Here is a 24,546-nt window from a genome sequence, read left to right as displayed (position 1 = left end):
TTAATGTGGAAGTGATGTAAATGTAAATGTACTGATGTGTAATCAATGGAATAAAGTACTGTGGGATATACGTATAATGAGATGTAGATTAGCTAGTTTGGGTTATAAAAGAGAGTGTTTGAAAATGGCCATCTTGCTTTTCCAATCCTGTGAGGAGGGGGGTGACTTACTAGGAAAACAGTGTTTGACTTTATAGTAGTGCCTCTTTCCCCATTCTAACGTAGGCAGAAAATGCACCTTTTGATTTCTGGTCAAGTAAATTTGCAACTTCCTGTAATAAACTTGCAAATTTGACTTTAGAAAAAGTAACCACTTTATCTGAGCCTTGTATAGTCACAGTCTAATCTTCTGTATGTCTCCCAGAGGGAAAGCTGCTGGTGTAATGATTGAGACAGAATCCACATCACAATATTCATTATCACTCTTGAAAAATGTGACTGCTGTCATTTTCCTTTGTGATGATATCTGGATAAAGCAAACAGACTCTGCAATCTGAGGTTTTGGCAAAGCAGAGGCGCCACTCAAGGAAGAGATGTGAGATGCTTAGAATTATCTTTTTTAACATTTTTGGCCACCCTAGTATTGGAGAATTTACATGGGGCTATTACACAAATAGAGCAGCTGTTGCACTGGTGCAAGATGTGGCTTAACACCCTCGCAGGAAAGGGATTGATATCACAGCAGAAGAGGTGAGGAATGCAAGGATATTGGTCACAGAAGGTGAAGAGTGAAGAGAGAGGAAGTTTCATCCTTGGCTTCAGAATTAATCTTTTTTTTTTGTTTTTTTTTTCCCCCGATTTCAGATTTGGTCTTTGGGCCTGTTTGGGGGTTTTTCTGAATGGCTTTTCCCTGGGTTTCTTTTTAATTTTATTTATTTTATTATTATTGTTATTTTTTTTAACTTATGTAATCATGTGTCTGTTTTGTTCTCTAAAATCTACCAGAGCTTGATGAGAGCAATGGCAGTGATTTGCTGCCTGGAGAGCTAGTACAGGCCTGTATTTCCAGTCCCAAACAATCCCAACTTAATAGTTGTTGCAGTCAGATAGGAAGTTGCCTATAGGTAGAAAATATCACTGTAAGATGATGCAGTTGATTTTACTTCAGCATGGCCTCGAGACAGGTCTTATTGACACACAGAAAATGCACAGCAACCCCTCCTTCCCTGTACAATTCATACACTGGTAAATATGAAGTTTTCCTTTCTGAAAACTATTTTAGAAAATGTACAATAAGCCACCATTATTCTTTATAAGGTAAGAGCAAATATTAAGCAGATTGCAAACAAGACAGTCTGGCAGAAAAATTTAAGATATCCCATCAAGTAAATGTATCATTTTTTGCTTCCTTCAGTACCCTTTCACCTATCTTATCACTTCCATCAATCTTCAATCACTCTAATAATCTCCTCCCAGCCTCTGCAGCCCGCCGAGTGCACACAAAGCCCTGCACAGCTTTGTGGTTTCATTTCTCTTCTCTTTGCTTCCAGCAACACAAATAAGTGATTTCACAACTGGTGGAAGGGGGAGAAGAGGGAAAAAAGATTTAACCTACCTCGTCTAATCAGAGGCTCCTAACAGATGGAGGGAAACTGTTCCCTGCACCCAACAGGGAACTGAGCCAGGGCTCTTCCCTCAGCACCAACTGCTGCCAGCTGAACATCTGAATTTACTCTCTTCTGGAAGCTCACAGAAGCTCTCATCCAAGAAACAGCACCTTGTTCTCTCCCCATCCCTCCCTCATGCTACTCACTTCTCTGGGAGCACATGGCACAGCATCCTTCCAGCCTGATGAGCTTCAACATTGTGACAATGCATAAGTCATCACTTCCCACCCACTGTCAAATCCAATGTTTTCTTTTGTTGTTGTTTGCTGGGTTTTTTTGGTTGTTGGTTTTTTTTTTAAAAAAAAGGAAATACGTTCTGTTTCTAACTTTCTTTCTTTCTTTCTTTCTTTCTTTCTTTCTTTCTTTCTTTCTTTCTTTCTAGATTTTTTTTTTTTTTTTTTTTTGGTGTATGTGTCAAAAAAAAAAAAAAAAAAAAAAAAAGGCTTAGAGCAAAATGGAATGAACAAGAGAGTATTTATCTTTTTTTTTTCCCATCACAGCACATAATTTTTGAGACATCAGCAGTCATCCCATTTTATATCAGAAGGATAAAATGCTTTAACTAGGTGAGAAAGATTTTAAACAATGTTATAAACGCCAAGTCAAAGTAGCACATTTGATCTAGCCACTTGGCTCTTTGTGGACTTGGCTTTCTTGTTTGGAAGAGAAACTCTATCCTGTACCTGACAAACCTCCAGGCTGAAGATGATACCTGTGTTCCTGTCAGAGCACCAACCTTATCTGCCAAAATTAAATCGCCCATTACACCAATTACTCATTTCCAGCTATTTGCCGTGTCTAGACTGAGTAACAGGTACACATTATGGTATGTTTTGGAGTCCAGCTCCTGACCTATCATACAGATGAGGGACTGCAGCTGGTAGTCCCTAGCTCCCTCCCTTTGAAGAATTGTTATTCTTAGGAAAGCATTGTTGTATGACCCAAATGTGGGATTAAGAAATCACCCAAGGGCTGGAAAGACTGCAGTTCTCCAGTTTATACATCGCTTTGCAAGCCATGGCAAGATAAGATTTTGTACATGATGAAAGTAAGCGTTATTATCACCCAGTAGGTAGCAAGCTGCTAACTCATACAGGCCTTGCACAGAGAAACAGCTCAGTCTACTCTGACCAGGTAGGACCTGTGGGCATTTATTACAAAAGTTCTGTCCAAAGCACTCTACTTGTGGAAGTTCAGAACCATGACCCTTGACAAAAATTTAGGTTCAATTCCCTTTGTTAGCTAGAAGGTCACTTGTTCCATGTATCGTCAGCCTTAAATGAAGGAGAACCTTCCCTTACATGAATGGGTTTGAATAAGAATTACACTGATGTCTGGCTAGCCACTAAGGACTTTCTGAAGAAGGGACTAGAAGCAGTGTCTGTGACAGCATTGAAGTTCTTGGAATTTCAGTTTTGCAATTGTCTGAGTGCCATCTTAAAATATATTAACTGTATTTTTCGTAGTCAGAACAATACTTCTGCTTGAACTTTACACCATAAATCTCTGAAGGATTCTTCAATGTTCATTTTTTGAAAAGTAAACACAAATTTCATCTATGTTTACACTTAGTGTAGTCTTCAAAGGGATAACGTGCATGTACCTCTCCCCCACACACACATGCAAATATCTCATATAGACTAAAATGAAATCTTAAAATAAAAAACAAACAACCTAGTTCTCCCATGGTTTTAGAAGATGGAATGAGAACAATACTGTAATTTCTGTTTTAATACCTAGTGACATTGCTATAATGAAAATTATTCTGTGGCTTCTGTATGCAACTTCCACTGGCAAATAATCCCATTACTTCTCTATATAGCTTGTCTATTTGTCATATGCACAACAATGAAAAGGATATTACTTTTGTTCCAAAAAGACTTAGATGCATCCAGTAGCACAATAATCTAGCCTGTGTTACAACTGCACTTCGACAACTTCTGCAGAAAGGCAGATGCATAATTGTGTCTGATTTATTCTTCCTGCTGAAATCACCCTGTTTTGCCAATGTAGTGAGGTGTGATATTTAAAAGCAATAAAACTGAAATACAATATAACGAATAAAAAAAAAAAAAAAAAAAAAAAAAAAAAAAAAGCAAAGCATTTATTTTACTGTGTGAGTGACTATATTGGCACCAGTAGCCCAGAGAGTATGTGAAGTCACCATCACTGGAGCCCAACTGGACATGGCCCTGAGCAACCTGCTCTAGGTAACCACACTTTGAGCAGAGTTTGGACTAGAGAGCCTCCAGAGATGCCTTCCAGCCTCAGCTACTCTGCGATGCTAAACGGTAGCAGTTTCTGTACAGTCACAAAGGGATTGCTTCTTTTTAGATAGTTCCATGAATTCCTCCACTTGTCAGATTCAATAACATCAGTCATCTCTCTGTTTTTGTTATAGCTGAAGCTTATCTGAAATAAGAGGCACAATTCAGAGGTGATTTCTACCTTTCCACCAGAGTAGGTTGAAATAAAAGTGAGCTTTAAAGCTATTGCAATTATGGATGCTGAGTTAGAGATAACAGAATATACCTTGTTTAAGAGGGAATTGTTCACAGTCTTTCATTTTAATAGTTCCTCTTTTTAATGTTTAAAGATTCTTCATCCTTTGAATGCAAAAATCTTTCAGGTGAATTAGAAATAGGAGTATAAATGCATATGACTGCTACATACTTCGTTCTGTAGTAGCCATAATGGAGACTTGTTCCATTCCTGAAACTTGACTGCATCTTAAGCTGGTATCTCTTAAGGGGGAAAAGACAAAAGATAGGAATAAAATGTGGGAGGACTAACTGTGTAACGCATGTGCCAAATATGTTCACTAAGCTAGTGAAAGAGAATATGATAAACCATGATGGTTAATTATTAATGAGAAATAAACATTAAAAAGGGGGAAAGAACGAAAGAAAGGAAAACACTGACATTTGTAATGATTGAATGCAGCATGCTTAGGGGACTATCACCACACATCTGCTTTGTGACAAGTACAGTAAAATTAGTTATGGATCATCAAAGAGATTCCTAGCACTTAACAAAATGAGACTGAAAGTGCTTTTTTCCCCAGGTTCAGACATCTGGGAAAACATTAATCAAACATACAGATTCAGTGGGAGGAAAAATTTAGAAAACAGCAATGTTGAAAGAGACTGAGTGGGTAATATTGGCAGAAAATTAGATGTGAATCTGCAGTGCAGCAAATCACAGCAAAAGAATCACTTTTGAATTTTATTTTCTTTTTAGTTTTTAGGTTTTTATTCATCTGGAAATGAAGAACTGACATACCTTTATTTGGGAAGGCGCAACAATCATTGTCTCCTTGGTTTTTGTTGTTGTTGTTTTGTTTTTTTTTTGAGAAATGGGAAATGAAAAATGGCTGATCCTGCAAGATGCTCGGTGTTTCTTACTGAATGCCTTCAGGCCTCTCTGCTGTGAAAGGGAGCTGGCCCTTTGAAGACCATGTGTGAGACTGGACAGCCTTTTACCAGTCTTTTGCAGACCAGCTGGAAGGGAATTCAAAGAAATGTAATAATGCGATTGCTGAGAGGACTGACTTATAAGAAAAAATTAAAAATACTTTGATTACATCTGGACCCTGTGGAATGTAATGGGATCTCCCTATCAAGCTGGCAGAAACAAAGAAATTTTGTGATATTAGCTACTAGATAAGAGTCAGTTCCTCATTTGGATAGGTTAGTTGGCTCTCTCTTCTCTAGAGTGTAGGGGCAATCTCTTGGGAAGAGTTTGACTTTCATCTAATAGCTTTTAACCTATCTTGAACACTTCTTTTTAACCTAATTCAAATTGACAGGTTACAGAGTCATGCTATTTTAATCCTTGTGTTTATTATTATTTCTAGTGATTAGATGATGGTCTCCAACAATGAACAAATGCAGGTACAGAATAGTGGAAGAAAAATCACAGTGCAGATAGGTTTAAAACTAGAAAGGGGATGATGCTCTGAAATCAACAGTTGACAGTGAATATCAGCTGAAAGAGCTTCTCCCAGACCTGCCTATGTGAGCTGTTTATTTGCACAAAAGCCTGAACCCCCCCTCCCCCCTTCAGTTGCATATTCAGTGCTGCAGTATATCTCACTGAGTTTGCTTCCACCTTCCTACCACAGTGTTCTATTTTGTGTGTGTGTAGGTGATAAGCATTGTGAAGTCTTTTTTTTTTTTTAATGTCTGCTGTGAACCTTACCTCTGTGCAACTGCAATTCTAGGACCAAAATCACATATAGTCATTCCTAGGTCTGCCCCTTTGGAGAGTCTGATAAGTGTCCAGCATTGCTGTCTTTGCCAGTAGGTGTTAGATTAGGGACTGGGGAGGGAGGGGATTGTATTTGATATCTTGCTGTCTGCTGGCTTCTGCTCTGCAATTCAGAGCTTAGAATCAGACCAGCTTTTGTAACGCTTGAGGCCTTGTACATTATTACAATGACAAGTTTATCAATATCACTGCAGCCCTATTAGCAAAAGCACAAGATGCGCTGCTTGCTGCTAAGTCATACCTATTTTCTTCAGTGAAACAGATAGCAGTGTTCTCACCACTGTAATCATATTAATAGAGATGCCACAGTTTTTATCCTGGGAGAACCTGTTTTCTCTTGCCTTTTCCTAAATAATAAAAATAACGAGGAAGGACAATTTAACTATCATCTAAGTAACTGGAGGATGATAGAAGGTTTTGGAAGCTGAGGGCAGATGTGCTGTAAGTAGGCTACCAGCTGCTGGGCAGTACCTGTCCTTCTCTTGTAATTGCATGCCACAGTTTGTACAGCTAAGAAAATGTAAAAGAGAGCAGACAAATGGAGAAAATCTCTCTCTCTCCAAAGTCACATTTGCTCTGGATCAGGGACATCTTTTTTATCCTGTATGGAGAATAAATAGTGGTGGTCATTGTTATTGTTTCAAATTCATTCAAATTATCATTTAAATCAAATTAAAGGGGCTGTTGCCTCCTTTTTTCATGCAGCATTTTCTTGTGTTGTTCTTCCATAAACAACTATATTATTTCTTAAGGAATCATCAGACTATTCTGTGAAAACTTCAGGGATATATGGAAATCTCAGGGGTATCGAACAAAGACCTTTAAAAGCGGTGAAATGCTGCTTTCCTTGTGTGCACAGAGTGGTTATATTCCCACTGTTATCTCATTTTATTTTAAACTTAGTCTATTGAGCCATGAAAAATCTGAAGTATGTAGCTCATATTATGAGACTCGTAAAAAAAAAATATCTCAGATGAATAAAACAAATCTTTATTTTTGCAAAATACAAGTAAGAAGATGTAATCACTTAAATACTACTTCAATAAACTGTGCAAAATTGCACGTTACACTCAACATGTTGTTCTCTATAAATGAGTAGAAATGAAACTCAGGCTTCCTACAAGTCTGTGCCCTGCATCCCTTCACCTTTCCAACATTTACACTAAACCCGTAACTCTCCTGCAGTCACTTCTCCCACACACTTTACATCACAGTAATGTCTTTGGGTCTTCTCTAGATCCCTTATATGCCATATAAGAGTTGGGACTGTTCAGCCTGGAGAAGAGAAGGCACTGGGGAGACCATATAGCTGCCTGTCAGTATCTAAAGTAAAGTTATAAGAAGGAAGAAAACAGATTCTTTAGCGGGGTCTGTTGTGATCGGACAAGGGGAAGTGGTTTCAAATTAAAAGTGGGGAGATTTAGACTTAATATATGGAAGAAATTTGTTACAGTAAGGGTGGTGAGGCACTGGAACGGGTTGCTCAGAGAGTGGTGGATGTCCCATCCCTCGAGGTCAGGCTGGATGGAGCCGTGAGCACCTGGGGGAACTGTGGGTGTCCCTGATCATTGTGGGGAGTTGGACTGGATGGCCTTTAAGGGTCCCTTCCAACTCAAATAATTCTATGTCTCTGTAATTCTACAATTCCCATCTGCACCTCAACTTCAGTGAACCCTCTCCTCTGTGCATTCTTATTAAGAAATGTATTGCCACCAAGACTTTGCAGATGCATGTAGTGCATCCCCAGTCAGTCAGTGACTCTTGGCTGCCAAAGAGGCTGTGGGCTGAGCAATCCCTACTTCTGTTTCAGCGCATTTCTCTTTTCTACTCAGTCACACATTTTCCCAAAGCTTCCTGAAGCATCATATACTTGAAAATCGATGTACTTTGTCAAATGTGGCTGAAACTCTCCCATTATTTCAAAAGGTATTGGAAGACACAGAGACATACAGATACACAGAGAGCTTTCTTGTATAAACCTCATTTCTGAAGGAAACCAGACAAGTTTACTGTAAGAAAGAAATAGTACGGTGCAACTGTTTGAGGCAATTAATTCACAGAAACATGGAAGGAAAAGCTTGCAGCCTTTAAGCTACATGTTGCCATAAATTCTCCTGCTACTCCCCACCTTGCAGTAGTTGCATGGCAAAATCCATTTCATACCTCCTGAGGATAGGCAGAAAGTACATACAGTGTTTTGAAGCAAATGCTCAGAAGAGGAAGGGTTAAGAGTGTCCTCAGCCTGCTGCCTCACTGCTCACCATAGCTTTGCATTTCTTATGCAGAGCTGATTTACAGCTTCTCTGCTAAGTTTTATCTTGGGAAAAAAAAAAAAAAAAAAAAAAAAAAAAAAGGAAAAATAAAGAAAAATAAAGCCTCAAAGATATGTTTCTGCTGCAGAAATTCTGCCCTTTGTAATTGAGAAAGGAAAAGCCTATAAAATATGCTATAACACTCAATGATTGAGTACTTCAAAATGTGCTTCATTACGTATCATGAAAGCTGGAACTTCAAAACTCATTGATTAAAATAAGAACATTGCTGTACCCCATTAATTAGGATATAGTAATTAACACTATTCTTAGTTTTCACTGTGCACAGTAAGTGCACTTCTATTAACAGTGCTTTTTTTCTTCTGGGGAGTGGGATGACAGTGTTAATCATTTTGTTTTGTATTTTTTACATCAAAAGGAAGGAGCTGTCAGTCACCATTTTGAGAGTACAGTGGAAAGAGGATCTTTTCTGACAAGAGAAGCCCAAGAAGAGGAGTGGGAGGAAAAAAAAAAGAGTAGGGGAAAAAAAAAAAGAAAAAAAAAAGGTGTCAGCGAGCAGAAGAGAAAGGGGGAACAGGTAACTGATATAACAGATAGCTGAGCAGCAACAAACCATAGTCACACCAGTTGTTTCTTTTTAGTGGTACACCTGGGATGGAACAGGGAAAATATCTGTCCTTCTGAACATTTGGGGTAAAGAGTTATCAGCATGGAGGAGAAGCAGTTTGTGCAAATGTATACAAATGCCTGTTTGACAGTCAGATTGGGAGCAAGGAATTTTAAATGTACACAACCAGCAGTGAGCCTGAATAGCTTTTTCTCTGCCACAGTCACTGCATTCAGCACAAGAGGAAAGGTTAAAATTCAAATGGATCCAAGTCTCCAGCAGATAGAAGGAAAAAACAGGTCCTGACAGTATATCAAAACATTCGTTATTGGGCATATCTAAAAGGAGAAATTTAAAAGTTAAAAGTCAAAAGAAAAATCAAGGAAAAAATAAGTCAAAAGCTCACATCACACATTGCTGATGCTAACAAGACGAAGGTTTTACTCCAGGGATGTAAAAATGTTCATGCTGGCACCCTGCTGCAGTTCAGAATGGCAGGCAACCCCAGCTTTGACCCGCTGGCAAATGAGCCCTCTGAAAAGCTGTCCCTGTTGCCATATTCATCACAAAGCAGCATGAACCTTCACCCCTCTGCTTCCAGAGGATCACCCACTCGAGGCAAACAACGGTCTTGTGCCAGAGCACAGTTCTATTAATTAAGGCAGCGCCAATGCGACCTCCAATTTGCATTTACCACCAGCCAAGGTCTCACCCCAGCTGCATGCTCACATTCACTCAGGCTGCAGCATCTGACGGGGACAGACAGGGGCAGGATGGGCACACGGGGCTGAGCCCTGCAGGAGTGCTTGGCAGTTCTCCAGGCAGCATCGCTCAGCTGCACCCAGTGGGTATTAGTGTGCTTTCACTTAATGCACTCTGAATCCACTACTGTTCCAAAAGGAGCGCAGAATATATTGTATCTCAGCAGTTAATGCATGATAAGATTTTTGCTGTGTGAATGCAGGTCACCTGAACATGCAGAAACCAAGCTTTGAGTGAATGTGAACGAAGTCCTCAGTCCCCTGTGTAAACAAGTTCTTAATCTCTACCTGAGAAAGGAATCAGGATGCTGATCCTCAATTTTGTCAGTCTTCCCCACCTCATCTCTTGGTGTTTATAGAAGTACTGAGTTGGCTACATAATTTTTCATGTTATTCGCACAAATAGTCCACTGAATGAAATTGGTGTTTAATTGAAGTCTGTATTTGCATGCTTCTCAATGTTTAAAATATTTAGGTGGAATGTCAGAGGTTAATTGAAGACTCAGTTGATAGTGGTGTTATTGGAGTTTGAACTCAGAAAAATCCCATATTCATTCTTGGAGGATTCTGTACAATTTGTTTTTCCTCTTTAGTTTTTATCTATGCATTGTGAATTAGTTCATGACTGAGCTGATTTGTAGCTTAAATTCAAACTAATTTTCAGTGCGCTGAAATTCATAATATCCTAATGAATTATAGAAATTCTATTTTCCAATAATAGGATGATAATATTGTATTTAAATGTTCTTCAGATTCCACAACATATGAGACTGTGTTACAGATATTATTGGCTGTTATGATTTGGGGGATTTTTATTTCCTCTTCTGAACATGCAGGAAATTATTTTTCAGGTTTGGCTGGGATCATTGGTTGTTATTGTTCTAGGCTGTGACTTTACTGTGACTGGAGATGTGCATTTACCCTTGGAAAAATGATTGCAGTACTATTTTCTGACCTACCAATAATGTTTAGGGATCCTCTCTATTTTACTTTTTGTTTTTTAAGAGATAGTTAATCCCAGTCTCTTCTTTCCTTCCTTCCTTCCTTCCTTCCTTCCTTCCTTCCTTCCTTCCTTCCTTCCTTCCTTCCTTCCTTCCTTCCTTCCTTCCTTCCTTCCTTCCCTCTTTCCCTCTTTCCCTCCTTCCTTCCCTCCTTCCCTCCTTCCCTCCTTCCCTCCTTCCCTCCTTCCCTCCTTCCCTCCTTCCCTCCTTCCCTCCTTCCCTCCTTCTCTCCTTCCCTCCTTCCTTCCTTCCCTCCTTCCCTCCTTCCCTCCTTCCCTCCTTCTCTCCTTCCCTCCTTCCCTCCTTCCTCTCTCTCTCCCTCTGTCTCTCTCCCTTCTTCCCTTCCTCCTTTCCTCCTTTTCTCTATTTTTTTTCTTGAACTTAATATTCTGGCCTTTCAGTTTTACTCCTCTGCACACCTGTAGTTGAGTCATGCATAGAGAAGTGACACAAATGTTATTGTACAATAATCAAGTAACCATTCTCCTGCCACAGAGCCATTACCCCTGTTTCAATGCAGACAATACTCATTATCCAGTATGTGAAATTAAAATGGGAAGAAAACCTGAACATCTCAAACAGAGAAGTAATTATCATGTATCATAAATTGTATGTTTGTCTTTAAGACATGTTGTGGGAAGTTGTGGGTTTTTTCCTTTTCTTTTTTTAAACCTTCAGGTTCTTTAAAGTACTGTGAATTTTAGAACCATAAACCTCTTTCTGTTTTAATTTCATAGTTTCGTATCATCCTCAGCTATCACCATTGCAGCCACACACGAAAAATTTACGGTGTGCTTCTATATGTTCATGGGTCAATCAGAGAGAATGAAGTGCATAAAGAAGAAAATATATTTCTTTACAAAATATCAGATGAATCTAACCTCCCAAGAAAAGCTTGTGTGCTCTTATGTACAGTACTGAGCTCTGGAATGACTCAGCAGTACAGGAGGAACACAGTACTCATAGGGAAAGAGTGTCATAAAAGTCAAATGTTTAATGGGTATCCTGTTTTTGCATTTTTCTTAACAAAAGGCTAAAGGTCAGGATCTTATGATACACATTGTAAAAACTGAATGTCAAGCAAAGACACTGAAGAGCTCTTATATCTTCCTCATTCTTCTTTGTTTAAAAAGTATCCAACTGAGCACCGTGATAAAAAGGATCAGTTCTTATGAACTGGGAATAGGAATTTAGGTTCCCCTGGCAATTTTGGTGTTTTACCAGTTAATAGTTAAGAACCCAGTCCAGATATGCTAGATTGCAGAGTGGAAAAGGTCCTTATTATAGGTTTATCTTCATCCATTTTAACATGGTGCATGACAGCCAGATTGCGCTCACAAAGGTTACAGAAGTAAGGAAGAGAATCTTAGTTTTCTTCGACCTCCAGAAATTCAGTCTTTTTTTTCTTTTTCCCAAAGAAGTTTCACATTCACCTGTGTTTCTTTGCATTGGAATAAAAGTAACCTTGCAGTGCCCAAATACAAAGGTATCACAGCCCTGATGATATTATCACACTGGAAGAAATGTAGCCAGGAGCCAGAGAGGATGTTGTGAGGGGCAGGTGTCCACATGGATTGATCTGCCCTTTATGAACCTGCAGGTCTTTCCCTGCAGATTTTCAAGCTGCTTCTTATACTTTTGCCTTTAGATGGGAGCCTGTAGTTGTCTTTCACTCCTGGCCCCCTCCCTGAGGTGTTACAGCAAGGGGAGGTGATTTGTCCGTGGGTTATTAGTGCAGACACCATGCAAACTAGGAATTCCCAGTATATAAATAATGTCCTTGCTAATTAATTTATTTATGTTTGAGTCTCTCCCCTTGTCCTGTTACTGGCACTTGCAATTATTAGAACAGAAAGCCCAAATCCTTTCCCAGTCCTTTTCAGATAGCTGCCTCTTGTGTCATCTAGTGGGCTGTTCTGTACACCATCCCTGGAATGAAAATCAGCTGCTCTGCAAAAAGCAGCAGCAGAGGAATAATAGAAATTACAACATTTGCAATCCCTCTTTTTAAAGAGAGTATTGATGTCATGGTATACCTAAGGATTAAAAAGGAAATACCAAAATGACAGCTGGCTCAGTGAAACGCAATGCCTCCTTTGTTACAAAAGAAGAGTTAGGTTGGTTATGACAAAAACACATCCATCACATCAAGTGAGGATTTCATTAGAAGTAAATAGTAGTTTCCTCTTCCACTGATTCTGCATTGCCTTAGTAGTGCCATATGGGTTTCAACTTGTTGCTAATATCTGCTCCAGAGTTTCCCCCCTCTCAAGCTAAGCTGCTTGCCAAGGGGAACCTTTGGTCACACATGAAAGTAAGCCAAAATTTCAGCATACTGCCAAACCACAGAGAGTCACAGTGAAGAGGAGTTGCTCTGATATACAGAAAAATTTGCTGCAGCACTTCTTCTAGTGCAACTGCAGCATATCCCTTTGTCCTTCACCAGACCTCCCCAGCCATGCCTGAGCAGTAAGGTAGTAAGGAGATGAGATCTTCACTGTGAGATGAGATATCCTTAACAGTATACTTAAAAGTCTGTTACTGTTCTGATCGTTGTTACACCTGTTAGCAACTGTCACTATATAGATTTCCAGTAGCTACAAGAAATATAGCTACCTCCAGCCCAGCAAATGTTCCCAGCGCTGTGGCAGAGTCTCACCTGCGTGGAGAAAACAGAACTAAACGTTTATCAAAGAGTTCTGATTGCTACAGAATTGTCACCTCAGCTCCTAATGGAAAGTTACATTTTTCAGAACAATCTATAGATGCTATCTCACAGCTGTCACAGGGAAATTACCTTCACAGAGGTAAGCCAGCAGCTCTGCTAGGAGACACAGAGTGTGGAAATGTTCCTGAATCCAGGAGTAACTCAGTGGTGCAAAGTTATTTCTTATTTCAATTTTAAAAAATGTAGAGAGGAAAGATTTAACATTATTCTTTAAGATAACATGAAAACCACATCAATTCTGGACTGTAACATTCTTATTCTATCCAAAAGTAATTTGCTCTCTATGCATGAGTAGTCTGCTATTTTGTTTTGTGCATCTCCAGAAGCATGTATTTTGTTTCCCACTCAACAGAAATTCAGTGTGAAAAGAAATACAAAAATTACTTGTAGCTCTGTATGGTAGATATGCAGACTGCCTGATGTACAGTCCAGAAGCCTGAGAAAGAAGTCTTCTCATTTTATGGCAGTTTTATTTATTTATTTATTTATTTATTTATTCTCTGAGCAGTGTCTAAGCTATGAAAACAATCAATAAACTGAAAAGATGAGCAACAGTAGTCACCACATAAAAGTTTGGAGAAATCTCATTGATGAAAAAGTTTAGTAAACAGCCTGTAGGAAAGATGAGAAGGAAGCTGTTAGTTATTTTTTCTTGATTTTCTGTGTGTGAGAAACTGAATAATATAAGGAGGATGAGATATGGGCTTTGGTTTGGTTTTGTTCTCCCAGAGGCTTTGCATGTGCAAGAAGGAATTATGGCCTAAAATTAAGAAGACAAAAATGTGGACTACCAATTGGGAGCCATTTAATTACAGTGAAGTCAGTTAAGAAAGTGAAAATAAGCCTCACCATGGAAGGTGAAACTGCATGCAAAACTAAGAAGGTTTCTATACAGAACCCTGAACAAATCGTATTCAGACCTCACAAGCTTTGTTTGATCCTTGTTAATCTTAAAAAGCAAGATCTTTTCTCTCTCTTTCTTGGTAATACATAAATTCACTGCAATATATGCTCTACAGAGCTGGAAAGCTATCAGTTGCTGACAAATCCAGACCTGGAGAAGGACTTTTGCTTTTGGTGTCAAGAAGTGAAAGGGCAATCCCACTTGTACAAAGGGTCTCAGAAGCTGTTTTAATAAAAGCTGTAAAGAGAGGACTGTGTGGGAAACTGATGGCTAAAGCTTGATGCAGCTTAACGAAGAGCTGTCAGTAGCATGCTATCACTGCATTACTTACTGCTTTGGGCAATTTATTAGAAAGCTACAGAAGTTCTGACAAGGAGCAATCCGGTTCTTGCACCATAAATGTGTAGATCCTTCAAGATATTTAGCATTGCTGCCAATGCTGGATTCACAATCCTTTTGTTTCACAATGGAAGCAATGACTGTTCTTGCTTTGGGAGGCAGGGGACAAATCTTTCCTTCCTTTCTTCCCTTCCTTTCCCTACAGCATTTTCACCTACTTCTGACTGGTGACAGCCCAGTGCCAAACTATCTGCTCGAGCAGCCCAGGCTCCCTGTGGCTATTCCTTGTGAGGAAGTCTCACTGAAGTCATACCTGCTGTCAAATGCACTGAGCAAATTGAGCTTTCATTTCAGCCACCCGCAACTTAGCAGTTCTGTGCTGAGAAATGATAGGCAGTGCTATAGAGTTACTGGGGGGGGAGAGGGGAGAGAAGAGAGCCGTTTGTTTAATTATCCTACTTCAGCTTGATTGCTGCAGTGTTATCTTAAAAGTGCAAAGATTCAGCAAATAGCTTTCTGGTAATTAGTGTTCAGAACATTGTAATGCTAGCACCCAGGATCTTACTCAGAGGATTCACTCACACTGGAAATAAATACCTAACCTCTCACACTGTCCAATCTCAGAGGTGGCCCAGCACTCCGATACACAGTCTGTACACCAGGCTCACAAACCTGTAGCACTTTTGTGACAGGTAATGAAGAGGGGACTAAGTGAGGGGATAGAGAGAGACACTTTGCATCTCTCGCAGTGAAGCCCTGCATGCTGTGCTACACCAGCAAGTTTTGTAAGCATTGCTTTCCCCACATCCTAATTCGTTATTATTTGCTGCCTTGAGTGGAGTTGAAGTCCAGAACATGTAATAAAATTGAGCTTTAAGTAAGCAAGAAAGAATAAAATGAATATGAGTGTCACAAATTGTTGAAACACCTTAGGTAAATTGTCTAGAATTGTAATACAAAAAGAAAGTATCTCAAAAACATTACATGTCACAGATGCCTTTTCAATTTGGGAAGTGAACAGCACTGTTACCTGAGTGAAATATGTATATTTATATAATAATTCATGAAGAATTAAACTCTTGGGGACCAGTGCATGTAGCACATCAAATGGTAGAATATCAGCAAAAATGACAACATAGAAGTGACAGGACTGTCTTATATAGCTACCTCAGGCAGCCCAAGCCATGTGAGACAGATGAAAGCAACTGACTTGCATCCTCAAAGTGACTGTTCTGATCACAACCTAAATATGTATACATTTTAAGAGATATTTTGGAGTGTATGCTGGCACAAACAGATGTGCATGAAAATGAGGAAGTTGCCAATGTAACACTGAGGTAGTTTGTGATACAATAGCTGTGATGCTAGCTGGAAGCATGGGCACCGAATGCATATAAACACCTGTTTATGTTTCATAAGTTGTGTAGCGGCACAGGGTTAAGCAACAATGTGAAGCTTTTCAAATGGATACATTCTAGGTTCAAAGCTCTGCAAGCATCTCTGAGCTGCCAGTACAGCATATTCTTTTTTCTCTGTAGAATGCAGCTCTTCCTTATAGTGAGAAGTGCTTCTGTGCTCCTCTGGGTTTGCAGCATCAGTTCCCTTGATCACAGTAGACATTCAACATGAGGCTGACCAGCTTCAAGTACTAACCCATGGAGTTATAAGTATGCATACTTGCCTTGCATAAAGAAGGATTTATGTGTCTCTAGTAGAGGCAGATAGACATCATTTGAAAAGGAGATAAATGTATTAACATAAATTGAGTTTAGATTTAAAAAAGAGAGAGACCTACCTAGTTTGTTCTAGAGGAACTCATTAGTTAAAATACAACACATTTAGTAAGGAAATAATTCCGCACTTCTGACTTGAAGCAATAGTCAGATTTTGTTGGGGAAAAAAATGGCACATGCCATTAAATTTAACAATATTTAATTATAGAATCATAAATATTTGACATTAGAAAGGCCCAGCAAGTCATTTAAGTTCCCTTTCTTATCAAGGCAGCACTGTTCCCTCTTGCACATGTGCTGGTATGTTTTCCACAGACTATTAGAATTCATTGTCAAGAGGATTTGCTTTAAATTTTGCCTCAATTTTCCATTTCTTAAAGTTCATCCCATTACTCCCTGAAATACCTGCTTGTTTCATGCTAAGTAATTCCTTTCTCTCCCTTGTGTGTATGCCAGTCAAATATTTGAAGATGGTTAGCATGCCTCTCCTTAGTTATCGCTTAGCCAAACTCTTCATATTTATTTAGTTCTTTTAATCTTCCTCATAGGTAAATCCCTCCAGCCTCTTAATTATTTTGTTGGTCTTTTCTGAGTTCTCTCTGTTTTCAAATTTTTCTTGTAGTCATTTTCAATGCAGTATCCCAGTTCTTGTTATCTGGAACCACAGAAAAATCAGGAGGAGCAATTTCAACTCTGCTACAATGTGATGTGTCTTTGTGTCTGACTCGGTATAATATTTTTTTTCCTGCTCTGTCATGCTGAGCACCATGCAAGGCTGGACAGAGGTCAGGACAATCTCTGTTTTTACAATTCTGCCCTGAAGGTTTCCCTCATGGTGCTGTCAGCAGGGAAGACGCTTCTTCTAAAACCTAACTCTGATAGTTTTCCCATCTAAGGATGCTGTATCTTGAGACTTCTTCTACATTGGGCAATGACTTCACTTATACTTCTCCCTCTATCAGTGCTTCTTTATTATCCTTTGCCCTGTATGTTTTAGAGAAGTTCGGTGAGGATGGAAGAACAGACAGAGCAAGAACAAAAAGGCAGCTGACTGCCTCAGCAGGAAAAATCTTCTTCTCCTGGGTATATCATCCCACAGATTAGTAGCCCAGGATGAGGAAAAGGCTTCAGGAAAACACTGTGAAGAAAAATGCAAGGAAGACTAAAGTGAGGTGACAAAGTATCGTGGAGGGAGATGAAAACAGGGAAGATGTAACATGTGTTTTGTTCTTAGCCAGTCCCAGCAACAGTCTGTTCTTGAATGTTTGGTACAGTGTTGATTGCAGTGACAGTCTGTTTTGACTTCTCCTTGTCAGTTTTGACATCTCCATTTTACAGTGAGACACTTTCTTCTTTCTCAACCCTTTAGTTCAGTGGGTTTTAACGATGGACCTTCCAAGCAGACTCTTCACTTCTCTTTCCTGGCAGGGTCACTGCACTCACTATATCCCCCAGATGATAAGTTCCATCTCATTAAATGTCTTGGGCACTCACCATGCTAAAAGTGTTTTCCAAAAACATATTGCAGAAGAGCTTAGGGGTTTACATCGATTCCCTGGTTTAAAAAAAAAAAGAGTATCAATAATCTACAGAACTGGATAAGAACTCCTTAAGAGCAGCCATGCCAAGGACTTGGGAGTCCTGATAGATGAAAAGCTGGACATGAGCCAGGAGTGTGCACCTGTAGTCCAGAAGGCCAACTGTGTTATGGGCTGCATCAAAAGAGGGGAGGCCAGTAGGGAGAGGGAGGGGATTGTCCCCCTCATACGATCCCATCCAGAGTACTGTGTCCAAGCCTGGGACCCTCAGTACAGGGAGGATGTGGAGTTGTTGGAGGGATCTGGAGGGCCACAAAGATGATCAAAGGGCTGGAACAAACATGAATAGGAAACGACTCACTGCATAATACAAGCCAATATTTTCCAGATTTGCCATAAGTTTTTGCACATCCAGCCATACACAGAAGAGTGACAGCGTGCATTTTTGGATGAATAATCACCATCACCTGAAGGTGGCAGGAATCATGGAAGCCATCATGCAAGTGAAAGTCGTGGTGCTTAAACTAAGAATCCTGTTGATCTCTCATAGAGTTTTTCTCATAGAAACTTTTTATGTTCACACATGTGTATGAAACACAAAGACAAAAAAGGCAAGGTGAACAGGGAACTGTGAGACCACACTCTTACCATCTGGGCTTTACACTGGTTATCTGAAGTTCTAGGAGTATTGCTCTTATTTATTTATGTATTTATGTATTCATGTATTTGGATGAGTTTTTGTTTGGGGTTTTCTTTGTTTGTATATGTTTGTGTGTGTGTGTGTTTGTTTCAGAAACTTAAATGAAGTTGAAAATTGAAGTCCTGAGGTAAATTCAGATGACAGAAACTGAATGCTTTTGCTTTTCAGTGACTTATCTGTCACAGCCACAATAATACTGAAAGAAGGGTGTTTATGCAGTATTTTCCCCAATCTACACAATTTTTTTCAGCCTGTGTATGAAATGGTATGACACTCTTAGTTGTTTCCTCCCCTGCTTTAAAAAGGTTTGAGATTTTTTGGGAAAAGTTATGCAAAATATACCTCCGCTAAACTCTAGCCTCTGAATCTCCTTACTTTATATCTTTGTTTTGGTGGCTCAGAAAATGAAAGCTATCGGCTCTTGGATTATGTAAACTGACATGGTGCATTTTGTTTCATTTTCTTCAGAGTGCACGCATCAACTTATCCATAAAGTATTGATTGCAGGGGCTGAAGCTGTTTGCACAGCGCTGGCTGATTTTATGAGTTTTTAGTCTCAATTCTGCCACAAAAGCAAGGTGTAACTGTTATTTATAATAGAATGTATGTGATGGCAAAGATATGCAGGTGGGAGAGTGGCTTGCACACTAATGACCAAGTTTATGTCTTCAAGCACAGTACAGTGTATGGGAAAATATGGGGAAGTCATTGCACTTGTTTCTTTCCTCCAGGGCAAATATCCTTTAAAGCATTCTTTTCACTGCTATAACCCAATCACTGCTTACTCTCTTCTTTACATGCATCTACATCTATAAGGTTTTCCCAGGCATGTACATACATACACATTTGCCAAGTACTTGGTCAGCATGAGCAATGAAGATTAAATTTCAGGAACGTATCACACAAGGAGTTCATTCTCAGTAGATCTGGCAAGCAAATCCTGAAAACTTCAAGCTGACTGAGCACAGCTACCCAGCACAGCTATAGAAACCCCGAGTATCTCAGAGAACACCTGTGTCACAGCCAAAACCAAGAGATGACAAAACTGAAAGGCATGGGCACTTGGGAGAGACTTTGTGTGGCTGAACATCTGTCAGGTCTGGGAAAACCTTTGATGTCTTCCACATGACCTAAACAAAACTTCCTCAGACAAAGAGCTATTTCAAGAAAAATGACAAAATACATGGAAATTGGACGTGGGAGCAGCATATGCATTGCATGCTGCTCCCATGTCCATGCTCCCAGGACAGCGATACCGCTGCATCTCCTCCCTCCCTCTTCTTGGACATTTGCTTAGGGAGAGGACTGTGCTTGGTGGCCATCACTGGCTCTGGCTCTCTGACAAATATCACCAACTGTGTACGTTTCTTGTGGATGCATAAGCGCCTGCTTGTTGGGAATTTCTCCATGCTAGTGATGTTGGGGATTGTTCTCACATTGTTCCCTGGTTCCATAGACATGTGTGCAGCTTCTGCAAAAGGGTGTGAACATTACAGCCTGGAAGCAGCTTGCCATTTCTCCAAATAGTTTTTTTAACCTTCTCTGGACATCAAAATATTATAGGCAAAATATCATAGAACTCAGGACAGGTCAGAGATTTTACTGCCAAGCCATCATAAATATGATCTTGTTTGGCTTACAGAAGTATTGAGGATTTGTGAAATTTCGTCGTGTTTAAAGTGATTCTGTTAGAAACAAAGTGGGCAACACTGCTGGGTGGATTTCAGTCTCTTTAACCACCAGTTGCTGCATTCCTGCTTTTGAGAGCTGACTGCGTTGACAATGCCTCCCTCTACTGGAGAAATCAGGCGGTTACGAGATGCAGAGGTTTTTTGTTTTTTTTTTTGACTGACCCAGATTTGAAGCACTGCAGAATAAAAATACTCAGCTCTTATTAGTCCTGACTGATGACTGGATTAGTAAACTGATTATACTGCAAGGTATCTACGGCTTTCTCTGTATCTCTGTGGTGTTTTCCTGTCCTTTATGTCTTTCACTTTCTTTACGCAAAGCATGCAAGATTTTTCTGCCTCTTAATTTATTACCCCTGTGCTATGTTTTTATCAAAGGACTTCTCAAAACCAGAGGGGCAAAGATGATTAATACATCTCACACATTCATTATTAAACATATGTTTAAGAATTTTGGTAACATCATGTTGCAGCAGCCTCTTGTGTTCTTATTTTCAGGAAATTGCATTTGGACTAAGAAAGGCAGAATCAGTCACTGCCTCAGATTTTGTAGCCCATCCACCCGACACTGGAGATCTCCAGAGATGTCATTACTGAAGTGATGAGACATCTTAGTTTAAGAGCTCTTGGTCTCTGCAGAGCAAAGGGCTGGGAATTAACTATGCGTCTTATGCATAGCAGTGCAGAACAGCACCAATAAATTACAGTTCTCCTTAATGTCTGCCTTTAGATTCATGGGGTCTAGAGGAATTTGTGCCAGGTAAGATTTTTATTTCCTGCTCTGTCTTGGGCTGATACTGCTGAAATCTATTTTATCACTGGAAAACAAACATAAAACTTGCTTTTATATTTGAGCTATTGTGGTGATAGACTATTACTCAAGCATTTCTTTGAATAGGTAAGTGTTATATGGGAAGAATGATCTATGTTTATAATGGGACAGGGATTTAATAATGATTCCTTGGCCAGGAATTTACCTCTCCAGTGTGATCTGGTGTGGTTTGGCGGTGATCTGTGTGAAAATTATTTTATTATTCACAGTACTTTTCCCACTGCAGATGTTTCTATTTTCTGTTTTATTGTATGCATTGTGGTGAACCAAAGATGTCCATGCTTACTTTACAACATGTTCTATGATTCCTGTTTTGTTTGGATCACACATGTTAAAAAACTGAATAATCATCTGATAGCAAGGCAAGCTTTGTGTTAAGGTTAGCACTAATACACAGCAGCTCTCCTTGTGCTTAAAACACAGCTACTGCATTGAATTATTGTCCCTGTGCAGTTTTCATAGCTATTACTTGGTAGGTTGCCTCTTCAGTGTCAAATTAGAAGTCATTCAGCTAGAACTGTTGCAGTGATGCCTCTCGAGCTTTGTAGGCCTACATACTTGAAGTATATTACATACTTTTCTGAACAGTTGTGCTTTCACATGGGTCTGTATTAGAACAGCATGAAATCCTCTGCTGTTTACTTAGGTTTCATCTAAACCTCACTGATGGTTTCACGTTATGCAATGTCAGCAGCACTGAGAGTCAAACTCCATTTCAGGCAAACTTGAAAATCAAAAGAAAATTTGAACTCAACCTCCTGAATTCCATCCAGTCTTTTTCTGCTCTCTCTTTCTTTCTTCAAGGACAAATATGTGTTTAGTGTTCTGATATTTTATGAACAACAAATTGTGCTTTTTCCTGCTCTTCAAGAGCTATTTTATTCCCTGATTTTATACGCTTAAATCTGTCTTGCAATCAGGCTGTGGTATAAAGAAAACAGGAGAGGCAAGCCTAGATTTCCTTCACCTTTTTATTTTATTCATTTGGGGCACGGAAGGCAAATTTCCTCCTGTTAAAGTGTTTGCTTAAGCAACGTCTGCAAGAGCCATAAAACAAAGAACAGAGGACAGAAGGGCTGAGAAACGTATCTGAGGAAGCAAGTGCCAATTTCAGGCAAAGAGAAATTTTAGGAAATAAACAGTTAAAGATTATAAAAATGAGGTCTGCTTTGGGTGTAAAGATAGAATTTCTATTTCCATATCTTAGTAATTGAAATTTGGACTGTGTGGTATAACAGAGTATTATTATTGTCCTTATATCCCTGATAAGGGACTTATTGCTCCAATAACAGAAGTGGAGGAGAGGAGGAGTATCCAACCAGCTTAAGTCTGTGTAGAAACATGAAGAAAAAACTAGACACCAAGAGCAGAAAAGTGATATTTAACAAAATAGTGCAGTTTTCTTTTCTTTAAATACTCCCTCTCACTTATTTTCTAAATGATCTTTAATCTTTAATACTTAATGGAAGACTGACAGTTTTTCAGATTATGCCTTTTCCTGAAAATTATCATTACACCTTCTTGAAAAAAAGAAAGAGATTTTGCGTAGAGTTAAGGACAAATCTGTGTGTGGGAAAATCGGAGGAAATGTTCCAATCTTCAGAAAGAAAAAAGCAGATGACATTAAACAGAATTATACAAAAAATAGAGGGTTCTTTTTTTGTCTGCTATAATAGGAAAGTAACATATTTAAAATATAGATAATTATTTTAAATTAAAATTAATAAAAATAAACATTTTATGTATGTTTTATATTCTACAATGAATGTTAACTTCGAGTCTCTTGGGAATCTCTTGAAGTTTAAGATTTAAAATTAAAAAAAAATTGTGACTGAAAATCTCTATAGAAATGAATAAGGTTTTCATCATGGTTCTTAAAACAGATATCATGAACCTGAATTGGTCCTTGTACAGTTTAATTCCTTGGTCTTTGTCTAAGAAGAACTACTCTAAACTTTAGTGGGAACCTTTTTTTCTGTCCTGAAGAAAAGATAAGAAAAGAAAATTTCCCTTCATCATAGCTTGTATTTGCAAAGCAGGACAGATAACTTGGTTCAAAGTCACTAAGCACCCACTCAAATATATTCATTACATGTTTGGCATAATTCCTTTCATGTGAAAGCAGGACATATTGCAATAATCAGAAGAATCTCATTATAACCCTTTTTCTATTAACACAACAGACATAAACGTGACACATTTCTTTCATTTGTCAGATGTGAGTATATAAAAGCAGCATTTTCTCTAATTTCTTTTATTATACATCCATATCCATACCCATATACATACACGTATATACCTATGCATGAATTATACTTCAAAAAGACTTTTCTATAGCTCCATCCACTTTTTCCTTGCAAATGTATCAATCACTTGTACAATAGGACAGACTTTTTGTAAGGTCAAGTAGCGACAAGATGAGAGAAGATGCCTTTCAACTGGAAGAGGCTAGATTTAGAGCAGATACTAGGAAGAAATTCTTTACTGTGAAAGTGGTGAGACGCTGGAATAGGCTGGCCAGCAAGGTTCGGATATCCTCTCCTTGGAAGCATTAAGGCCAGGCTGGTTGGGACTTTGAGTAACCTGGTATAGAGGGAGGTGACCCTGCCTATAGCAGGAGGTTGGAACTAGGTGGTCTTAAATGTCCCTTCCAACCCAAAACATTCTATGATTCTATGATCATTTTCCTGCCAGGAAGTAATATTACATCTGGACTGAAAGCACCTGTGAATAGTAGGGGTGGGCCTGTGTTGTCTAGAGGACAGATGCAATGAATAAGCCAGATGAATGGTGATGGAGAATCCCAGGCTCATCCTTTGAGATGCTCCCTTCACAGTCACTCACACGCCACTGTGTTGCATCCAGAAAAGAGCAGGTCTGTAGAGCAGCATTGAGGCCAACAGAATTCAAAGGGTTGGGCATGGAAAATTATGGATTTCCTCAACCTCCAACAGAGACTCAGCAAGGATGATAGGAAAAGGAAACTGAGGATGCTTTCCAAAGGGCTCTCCCAAAGCTTCACTGAGAGACTCTCCCTGGGGCTAAGGCTTCTAAAGCTCTCTGGAAAAAATTTCATATATATCATGTGTGATGCATTGGCCCAAATTTTGGAAGTTATACCATACATCCCATGCAGGCTTCCCAATAGGGCAGTTTTGCTTACACAGGAGGATGCTGGGCAGACTCTATTGTAAGATTAATGAGAGTAATGGATGGCTCAACAGAAATGACAATGAGAAATACAAAATACTCTCTAGGCCTTTCCCATCTGCAGAATGTAATACAAAACCTTCAGCTACATAAGAAGCCAAATAAATTCTTTCTAGGTCATTTTATTTTTAAAGATTAACTTGAGATCAGAGACTTGCATCGTGCTGTGCTGACGCTTCTGTATTTGCAATATAGTTATTGGTACAGATTTTTAAGGACTAAATTGTCAAAATAGTTCAGTAGTTGTGTGAAATCTAATCATTTTGTACAGATTACAGTACCTTTGTATTTGAAATGGATTTTTAAATTTCAGCTGCTGAAGTGGTTTGTAGATGTTACAAATGCCTTTGGATC

The sequence above is a fragment of the Phasianus colchicus genome, chromosome 1, assembly GCF_987193195.1.
Source record: "Phasianus colchicus chromosome 1, bPhaCol1.hap1.1, whole genome shotgun sequence".
Lineage (NCBI taxonomy): Eukaryota > Metazoa > Chordata > Aves > Galliformes > Phasianidae > Phasianus > Phasianus colchicus.
This window is presented reverse-complemented; position numbering follows the sequence as displayed.